This window comes from Calidris pugnax, unplaced genomic scaffold (genome assembly GCF_001431845.1).
Source record: "Calidris pugnax isolate Ruff unplaced genomic scaffold, ASM143184v1 scaffold133, whole genome shotgun sequence".
NCBI classification, from domain to species: domain Eukaryota; kingdom Metazoa; phylum Chordata; class Aves; order Charadriiformes; family Scolopacidae; genus Calidris; species Calidris pugnax.
In genome coordinates, this window is record NW_015090977.1 from 6318005 (window position 1) to 6326568 (window position 8564).

General features: G+C 47.6%; 1 protein-coding gene across 2 annotated transcripts in view; it reads left to right on the forward strand.

The window, feature by feature from the left end:
* The first annotated feature begins 8266 nt into the window (after nt 1-8266).
* Nucleotides 8267-8564, forward strand: part of CLIP2 (CAP-Gly domain containing linker protein 2) — an 86076-nt gene continuing 85778 nt past the window's right edge. For both annotated transcript variants that reach the window (XM_014953312.1, XM_014953313.1), the window contains exon 1: nt 8267-8391. The gene's annotated coding sequence lies outside the window, so the exon portion shown is untranslated. The remainder of the gene's footprint in view (nt 8392-8564) is intronic.

Here is an 8564-nt window from a genome sequence, read left to right on the forward strand (position 1 = left end):
AGTAGGCAGCAGAAGCTATTTTAACGTGTGCCTTCCCCATTTTGTCTGCTCAGCTCAAAGCTCTTTACAGATCAGGCTGGTTTCATCGTTCCTCTTCCACTGTTTCATCGTTCCTCTTCCACTGTTAGTGAAAGCAGTTGTTGAGACGGAGGGAGTTTCCATTTTACACCAGCAGTAAAACCAGAAACTAGACTAGAGTCCAATTGTCACGTGTCCCCATACAGGGTTTTACAGAAAGCCACACTGGTGGCATTCTCATGGTGATTCTTCTGTATTGGAACATATATTACAATTCATGTAGTGCAATTAATTAAAACTGAATTGGCAGGAAACTCACGAAGTGTGTGCAAGTTCCTGGATCTGGCGTTTTACAGACAAAATCCACATTATACATGATTTTCTGTAATAAATGAAAATGAGCACCTGGAGAAGGCTTTCTCAACCTTTCTATATCCATCTTAGTAAGATTGGGAGTTTTGGGAGTCACGACTGCCCTTTCCACCTGGCAATCACCACAGCGATATCCAGTCAGCGAGTGAGGTCTTTTGGGGCACCTTCCTCCTCTGCTGTCACAAGACATTCTATTTCTGCGTAAAGAAATAACCTCCTTTTTATAAAGACATCACACCGATTCCTTAAACCCTTTAATGTCATACTGAAAAATGACAGCTGGGCTCAGTGGATGGTTGAATGGGCTGATGGTGGAAACACTCTATGGTGGGAAAACTGAAATTCTAACATATGGTAAATAGCTCCTCTCTACCAGAATAGCATGCTTTTGTTGCACGGACATTTCTGTGGAAAGAGAACAAAATGCAGTTTAATTACTACCCAGTGCTCTCCCAGAGACAGGGAAGCAGTCCCTTCCCCTGCATCAGGGCTGAAAGAAGCTGTGCTGTGGGTTTTGAGCTATGTATGTACCCTGTGCTCATTACTGCGGTATTTAAATTGGGTTGGTCAGGCTCTTTGGTTAAAACCTCGCCTTAATTGAAAACATACGTATGTTTACGGGAAGTAGAGGGCAGCTGGTTGTACTGTGGATGTGCCTCCTACCTTTTTCCGTGCTCCTTCTGCCTTACACAAGAAAATTGCTAATATTCTACAGCTCAGAGAGCAGCAGAGCTTGTTAACGTAGGGTTGTGTCTCACCCGGTGGGCAAAGCTGGCTGGGAAGGAGTAACTTATCGTCTGCTTTAATGACTGGCAATTAGTGGGCTGTAGGTGATCCTGCACGGGACTGGCAGTCATGTAAACTCCTTTATGCTTCAGTTTTCTCATCGGCAGCTTGTTATGAAAGATTGTTTCATGTGTGCTTTGGGATCAGGGAAAGCGTGCCCTATGTTACGTGACGGTGTCAGTGCCTTTTTGGGGATAGCCTTGCATTTCTGGACAATTAAAGGCTAAGAAACCAAAGGCAGGACTGGATGTTTCAGTGGTCAGTGTCCCCATCAGGCCAGCTTGTCCATGCCAGCTCCCCACATCGCCTGCTAGAGATATCTAAAAGGTCTGGCTTTTCTCTGCGTGGCAAAATTGGAGCTCATTTCCCTCCCCTTCCCCACTAAACACAGCTTTGGTTGTAGGTACTGAAATCTTTTTTCAAGTTCCAGGCACAGATAGGAAGCTTTTGGGTCCTGGCTCCCATCCCTCATCTTTGATCTTCTAACACACTCCAGTCCATGCAACGGAGATGGGACTCTCTTGCCTCTCGCAGGCGCTGCACTTTCTGTAGAAAACATCTGGTGCTGCTATTTGGTCTGAAATACTATTTGTGTCAGGGCCCCAAACAACAGGAAAATAGACTGCTTTTTTTTGTTTTGTTTTGTTTCATAAAGTACGGGCTGGATGCAATTTGTTACAGACCCTGTTGAACCAGGTCAGAGAAAACAATAAATCTCCACACCCCTGACAACAACGGGAAAAGTCTGGTGGCACGCACTTGGAGCAGCAGCAGAAGAGGGGAGGAATTTTTTGACATAGAATGAAAAATAGTGAGCCAGAAGGAATTTTGATTGGCAATGGCCAGAGACAGAGCTTGGGTGGTTTGCAAACAACCGGTGCTGGTATACATGATGCTTTGACAACTGAAAAAACGTAGAGTTGCCCCATTATGAGTCATATTTGTCTACTTGTATTTTCCTGAGGATACATTGAGCTGCACGGATGTTACAGGGAGTCACCAGAGGCATTATAAAATAGGCTTCAGCTTCACCTGATGAATAGAGTATGGGAGCTCTGAGGTTGGTTTTCTTTGGCTTGAATTCATATAAAAAGAAATGCATGAACTGAGTGAAGTACAACATGATAATACCCAGGGCCTGGCCACTTTGGTTCTGTACCCAGCTGTGCCTTAGGGCCAGCCTTGGGAAGATAAACTAATCCCTCCCAATTTTGATTCCTGAGTCTACAAAATACAGGTGATGTTTGCTCACCTTTGAGGTCACTAGGCATAAAAGTTCCTTTATTTGTGCAAGCCTGGCTAAGTGCAACTCTCAATTGTTCCTATGTTTAAAAAATGGGCTAAGCAAAGAATAGCCTGATCTTTAGTCTCGACTCAGACAAGGGACAAGCTTTAGGGCAATAACAAAGGAAAGGAAAATAAATATGTGCTACTGTGCTGGGCTGGGAGGGCTGCTTAGAAGGGCTTATCCACTACTTTACCTCTGGTTTTTTGCTGTGTTGTTCCCCACCTCCCCATGAATAAGACGTTATACTCATTAGAGCCAAATCTCTCTTCAGGCTCTCCATGCTCTGATCCTGCTGTATTAATGTCTTTTAGATGTTGACCAATGTCTTTCTCTTTCAGCTGGATGACCACAGATATTTTATTTTTTCTCTCCATGACTCGTTTACTTCATCTGTAAAGAGGAGTGTCATCTTCAGATGAAAGATTGGCAATAACCTACTGACTAAAAAAAAGAGCTATTCCAAGTTCTCCACTGCCAGTGTGTTCTTGAGTAGGTCACTTGGACAAACATGGAATCAGAGGACAGAATTTCAGAGGGCCTCCTCCTAATGGATGCTGAATTTCTCTGAAAATCCACTTGCCTTTGGGCTCGTGGATAGGAAGCAATCTTTGTGATGAAACTATTCTAATTCTAGAATAACTATTACACTATTTCTTCCATCATGTAGTGGGGTCCATTTTACTGTGTTGCGTTCATGGGGAGTGCTGTCCCACAGCCCTCCTTCCTTGCTGCTGCAACAAGGGGTTTACTTTAAAAATGTAGAACAATAAGAACCAGATTGTGCTAATGATTAAATTACACTGATGGCTGAAGTTTAAGTAACAGTTAATGCACCTAATTTCAGTATAGGAAATACACTAAGAAAGCAGTAAGAGCTCCTCTTGATCTTCATAACTAATGAGAACTGCCATGATCCTTCAACGTATTTCCACCCACACTTTCTTTTATTTTAACAAGTGTGTAGGAACACACAGCAGAAAGCCTTCTTTCAGAGCATTTTCCCTCGCTCTCTATGAGCCACGTGTGCTCCCCTGAAGGGTCCCGGAGCCAGATCTTGCCCCCCCTTGTTGAATCCTGGCCAACAAGCCTGGTTTCTTTGGGTGAAACAAAAAGAACCTTCAGACAAGAACCTACCTAACACGTGCATCGGATCTACAGGCACCCAAATAAGCATCATCAGCTCCAATTGAGCGTTTCTGGAAGGAGGATGAGTGGAATTCATATCACTTAACTTCAACCATCTCATTTGGTGCCTAATTCTCCACTCCCCCCTGTAATCCTCGGGTGGAAGCGTGCGTTGTTAGGGAGCAATTAATCCATTTTAGACATCTGCAATATGATGAGGGGAATTGCACCCCGGTGCCTGTTTCTCTGCACTGATTATATAGGAAGTCTAGACAGTTGGCTTGGATGTAGATGCCTGGAGATAGACAGGAGGCTTCTTCCACCTAAGGAGATACAGCAGAATCTGCTGGGCATTAGAGACTTTGCAGTGGCTCTTGGTTGGAAAACAAAGACCTGAAAACGTGGCACCACTTGGCTGAATCACTGCAACCCTGCGAGGTCTGAAGAGTTTAAAAGCTGTTTAGAAGAAGTTTCTGAACTTTTGCCTTGGCCTGTGGGTCAGGCCCACAGCAGTCACTGATCCTCAGGAGAAGAAGTTCTTTCAGCAGCTCTGTAATCAAAGGGAAAAAACAGCTTTTTTTTTACATCACTGCTTTAATCTTGTTTCTCCCGCCGATGCTGGAATTCTGTGCTTTGCCACCAAACACTATTTATAGCCTCAGCTTGAATGAACAGTAAGAACTTACGCTCTTGTTGCGGCTGCATCTTTGAGCTGATGGAAATCACGGAACTGCAAGTTGACAGTAATGAAGTTGCACAATATTTTCAAAAAACCAGTTGTTTCTGCCACCCCTCAGTTCCCACAGCACCCTGGCAGGGCAAAGGGATGTCTGTGGCAGGGATTTCTCGGCACGTGATAAGGAAAAGGCTGAAAGGATTCAACTCTAAAGCTTTTGTTGGCTTGTGGGGTCCTGATGTCACCACTTCATGTGGTCTATATCTGCTCTCTGGGGCCTTCAAATGTAACTCCCTCTGGGGAACAAGTGCAGGATCAGGGCTTTGGGAAGCGTCACCTCGTGGCCTGTATCTGCTCTCTGGGGCCTTCAAATGCCTCTGGGGAACAAGTGCAGGATCAGGGCTTTGGGAAGCATCACCTATTGGTACGTGGCAAATCAAGTGTCTCAAGTGTCCCATCAGCTCTTTGCAGAGAGGTGCTTCATCTCCTGCTGCTGGCTGGTGAAATGGAAAGATTCTTGAACGCTCTGGCCATTTCTTACCTGCTCTCCTTATTCAAACAATACACAGCGTCACCTATTGGTACATGACAAATCAAGTGTCTCATCAGCTCTTTGCAGAGAGGTGCTTCATCTCCTGCTGCTGGCTGGTGAAATGGAAAGATTCTTGAACGCTCTGGCCATTTCTTACCTGCTCTCCTTATTCAAACAATACACAGCAAAACACAAAACGTTTGCTCTTTTTGTTTCCCTAGATGCACGTGTGAGTATTCCCTTGGTTTTTACGTTACTTTATCCGTGTAATGCTTCCATTTGTCAGGATAATTTAAAAGAAAACAGCTGTGAAGCTTTTTAGTGATCCCAGCAGCTAATGCAAACACTTACAGAATCAGAATAATGGATCAGTCAAGCGGAGACAGTTTTGACTATCTGTGAGAAGCCGCTTTTCAAAACAAAATATACATCATATCCATAAAATAGGAGGGTAATAGAGAGCAGGAGGTTTGTCAGGCGCGTGTGATAGCCCAGAAATGGCAGAGATTGCAAACCAGCTTTTTACGTGTAATTGTTTAATTGAAAGTTGGGACTCTGCTCATCTGTGTAGAATAAACAAGTTTCATAGGCTGAAACTTAAGTGTCTCCTGTGCTTCTCTGTGTCTGGGATCATCAGTCCAGGGGTGTTTCCCCACACACAGCCCCGTGAATAAATAACTGGTTATTGGGAAATAGCAGTGCTGTTCTGAAGAGTGGTAGGATTTCAACATTTATTTTCAACCTGAAGCTTAGTTTGTGAAAAGCAGGTAGAACAAAAGCCAAGGGAGAGCTTTGTGGGGCAGCGCTTGATGGCAAAGACACAAATCCAAGTCTACGGGCGCTTCAGTCACATCATGCTCTGGCCCTGGATGATCTTTCCTTCTCTCCCTGGAAATTCCCCTGAGAAAGTTTAGTCAGAGAGGCAGATTTGTCTAAAGGATTCAAGGAAATGACCTAAGAGCTGTGCAATTTTTCCAGCTTCATCTTATTGAAGCCAGTGGGCTCGGTTCTCCTCTCGGTTTTGCGTCAGCGCTGCAGAACGCACTCGGTGGTGTGGGTCCGTCTCTTCTCCAGGGAGCGTGCAGCGCCTGGCACCACGGCCAGGATGTCTCCAGTCACTGCTGGAACATAAAATATAAATAGATCATAGAATGGGTTGGGTTGGAAGGGACCTTCAAGATCATCTAGTTCCAACCCCCTGCCCTGGGCAGAGACACCTCCCACCAGACCAGGTTGCTCCAAGCCCCCTCCAACCTGGCCTTGAACCCCTCCAGGGATGGGGCAGCCACAGCTTCTCTGGGGTCTCACTACCCTCATGGCAAAGAATTTCTTGCTAATACCTCATCTAAATCTCTCCTCTTTCAGTGTAAAACTATTCCCCCTCATCCTAGGGCTCCCCTCCCTGATCAAGAGTCCCTCGCCATCTCTCCTGTAGGCCCCTCTCCTGCCTTTATATATATAAAAATATATATTTTCTCTATAATATGTGACTATATGCACACAGAGCCCTTGGGATGACTGAGTTCTAAAGAAGAAAACCAAAGTGCTTGTAAAAATCCAGACTTCTGCTGCTGAAATGGAGAAGCCATGAGAAAGGTGCCAGCCTGCGCCGCAGCGTCTCGGTCCTGGCCCCCCCTGTCCTGCAGCGATTCGAGCCCGAAAATGGGAATGGCATCGAGCTGCTGGGTGTACCATGGACTATCAGCAGGAAAAACAGAACCCCAGACTCACTGACCTCCTCTGTCGTAATGTAGGGCTGTAAATGAAACATTTATATGGAAATTTTTGTAATGAGAACAAATTAAGGTATGTAAGATACAGCATTGATCAAAAGTGAGAAGGTTTAACTTCTGAGCCATAACAGATTTGAAATCCTACCCCGAAGCACCTCAAAACATTAAAGAGGATTTATTTTTTTTTAAGCTGCTCTAAATTTACACTCCTCCTCCTTACAAAATGCACGTTAGTCCCTCTGGAAGTCGCACCATCATCGCTCCACCGCTATTTTGGTACGGAGAGAAACTTGGACCCAAGGATACGAACTGGCCGAGCTGGCAAACGGAGGGTGAAGCTGGACAGGGATGTGAGACCTCCTGTTGGAGCCCAGAGCCTGGTTTTATAGGCACCTTCTCATCTAGCTCTTCTCCTGGTGACACACCGTTTCCCTGGGCAACTACGGATTAGAGAGGCGACAAAAAATCCTGTATCCAGAGCTGCAAAGCAATGGGTTGAGTTTGGATGTAGGGAAAATACCAGGGGAGGACAGTGAACCAGCAGTTGAAGCAGAGACATTGGACTCAGGTGCTTCAGGTTCTATTTTTGACTTGGACCAGCTGTTTCGCTTCTCTTGGCTTTGCCTCCCCGTCTGTACGATGGAAAATGGGGATGTTTGTGGCTGGGTTGTCCTGCTGAGGCTGGGGTTGTCACATCTCGTGTCTGGATGATGGTCTGTTGATTTCAGTGTTGTTCTTCTCTGCTTTGCTGCCAGCATCTCCTTCATTTGCATCTCTGCTGTCCTTTCCTGGGCTCAGAGTCACAGCTCCATACGCCCAGTGTCACCAAATTTCAGGATTGTTGCCAAGTGGGACCTTCCTCTTACTCCATGGCCTGGAGCCTCCAACCATAGTGTCTGATGTGCAAAATCACCGCCTGCTGGGGGACGTGGGGTGTCTGTAGAGTACATTGGATATAGCTGTGGCCCTTGTAGGAAGCACTTTCACTCCCGCCCAAACTGAAGATGCCATTTGAGGACATCTTTAGCTGTCCCTACACCCTGATTCTCCATCCAGTGTCAGCCCAGGTACTGCCCTGGGAGTGACCAGCAGGGAGGTGGTGAGGGACCAGTGGTGATTATCAGCTCAGTCCACCCTTCCTGGCTTTGAATGAATGAGGTACCAAGGCTGCAGGTGCTTTCTCTTTGTTGAATTCCCCAGAAAATCCCTGGTAATTAAGGCTCTCTCCTTTTCTTTTTTTTTTTCTTTCTTTTTTTTTTCTTTTTTTTTTTTTTCCAGGAAGCACCTCCAGCTCCTCCTGCCCTTCCCTTCCCGTATCAATCCCATTTGCTCCCACCTCATTTCAGGTGTGCTTGGAGAGCTCCTCCTCCTCAGAGACCGGCCCCACAGCGGCGAGTAGAGGGAGACCGCATCCCAGCCGGGCGAAAAGGTGAACTTAGCGGCAATTCCATCATTTTTATTTTAAAGGAAGGAACGCTAGGAGCTTGCGGGCTGCCGGGAGAAGCCTCCGCGCTGCTTTTCCACCCTCCCGCCCGGTTTCCGGCGGCGCCGGCGGCCGCCAACCAAGAGGATTTGGGTGCGGGGGGCGGCCCCTGGTCCGGCCCCTTTGTTCGCGGGGGCGGCGGGGCCCGACCGTGCTCCCGCAGGCGGCGGCCGGGAGGAGGGAGGGAAGGAGGGAGGAAGAGAGGGAGCCACCAGCCCCAGCATCCTCCTCCTCCTCCTCCTCTTCTTCTTCCTCCTCCTCCTCCTCCGCCGGTCCCGCCCAGCTCGCTCCGTCCCGGCTCGGCCCCGCAGGGAGTGGCAGGGGCTGCAGCCGGCGGTGGCACGGAGGGTCCCGCTCCCTCGGGGGGGCTGCCGGAGGGTAAGAGGGATGGCGAATTGGGGGGGGGGGACACACACTGCGGGGAGAGGGGACCGTGGGGATGGGGAAGCGGTTGTGGAGCCCACGCCGCGCCGGCAACAAAGGCGGGGATGAATGAAGGCGTTGCGGGAAGAGCCGGGGGTGTGCGGCGCTGTCAGCCCCGCCGGGGCTCG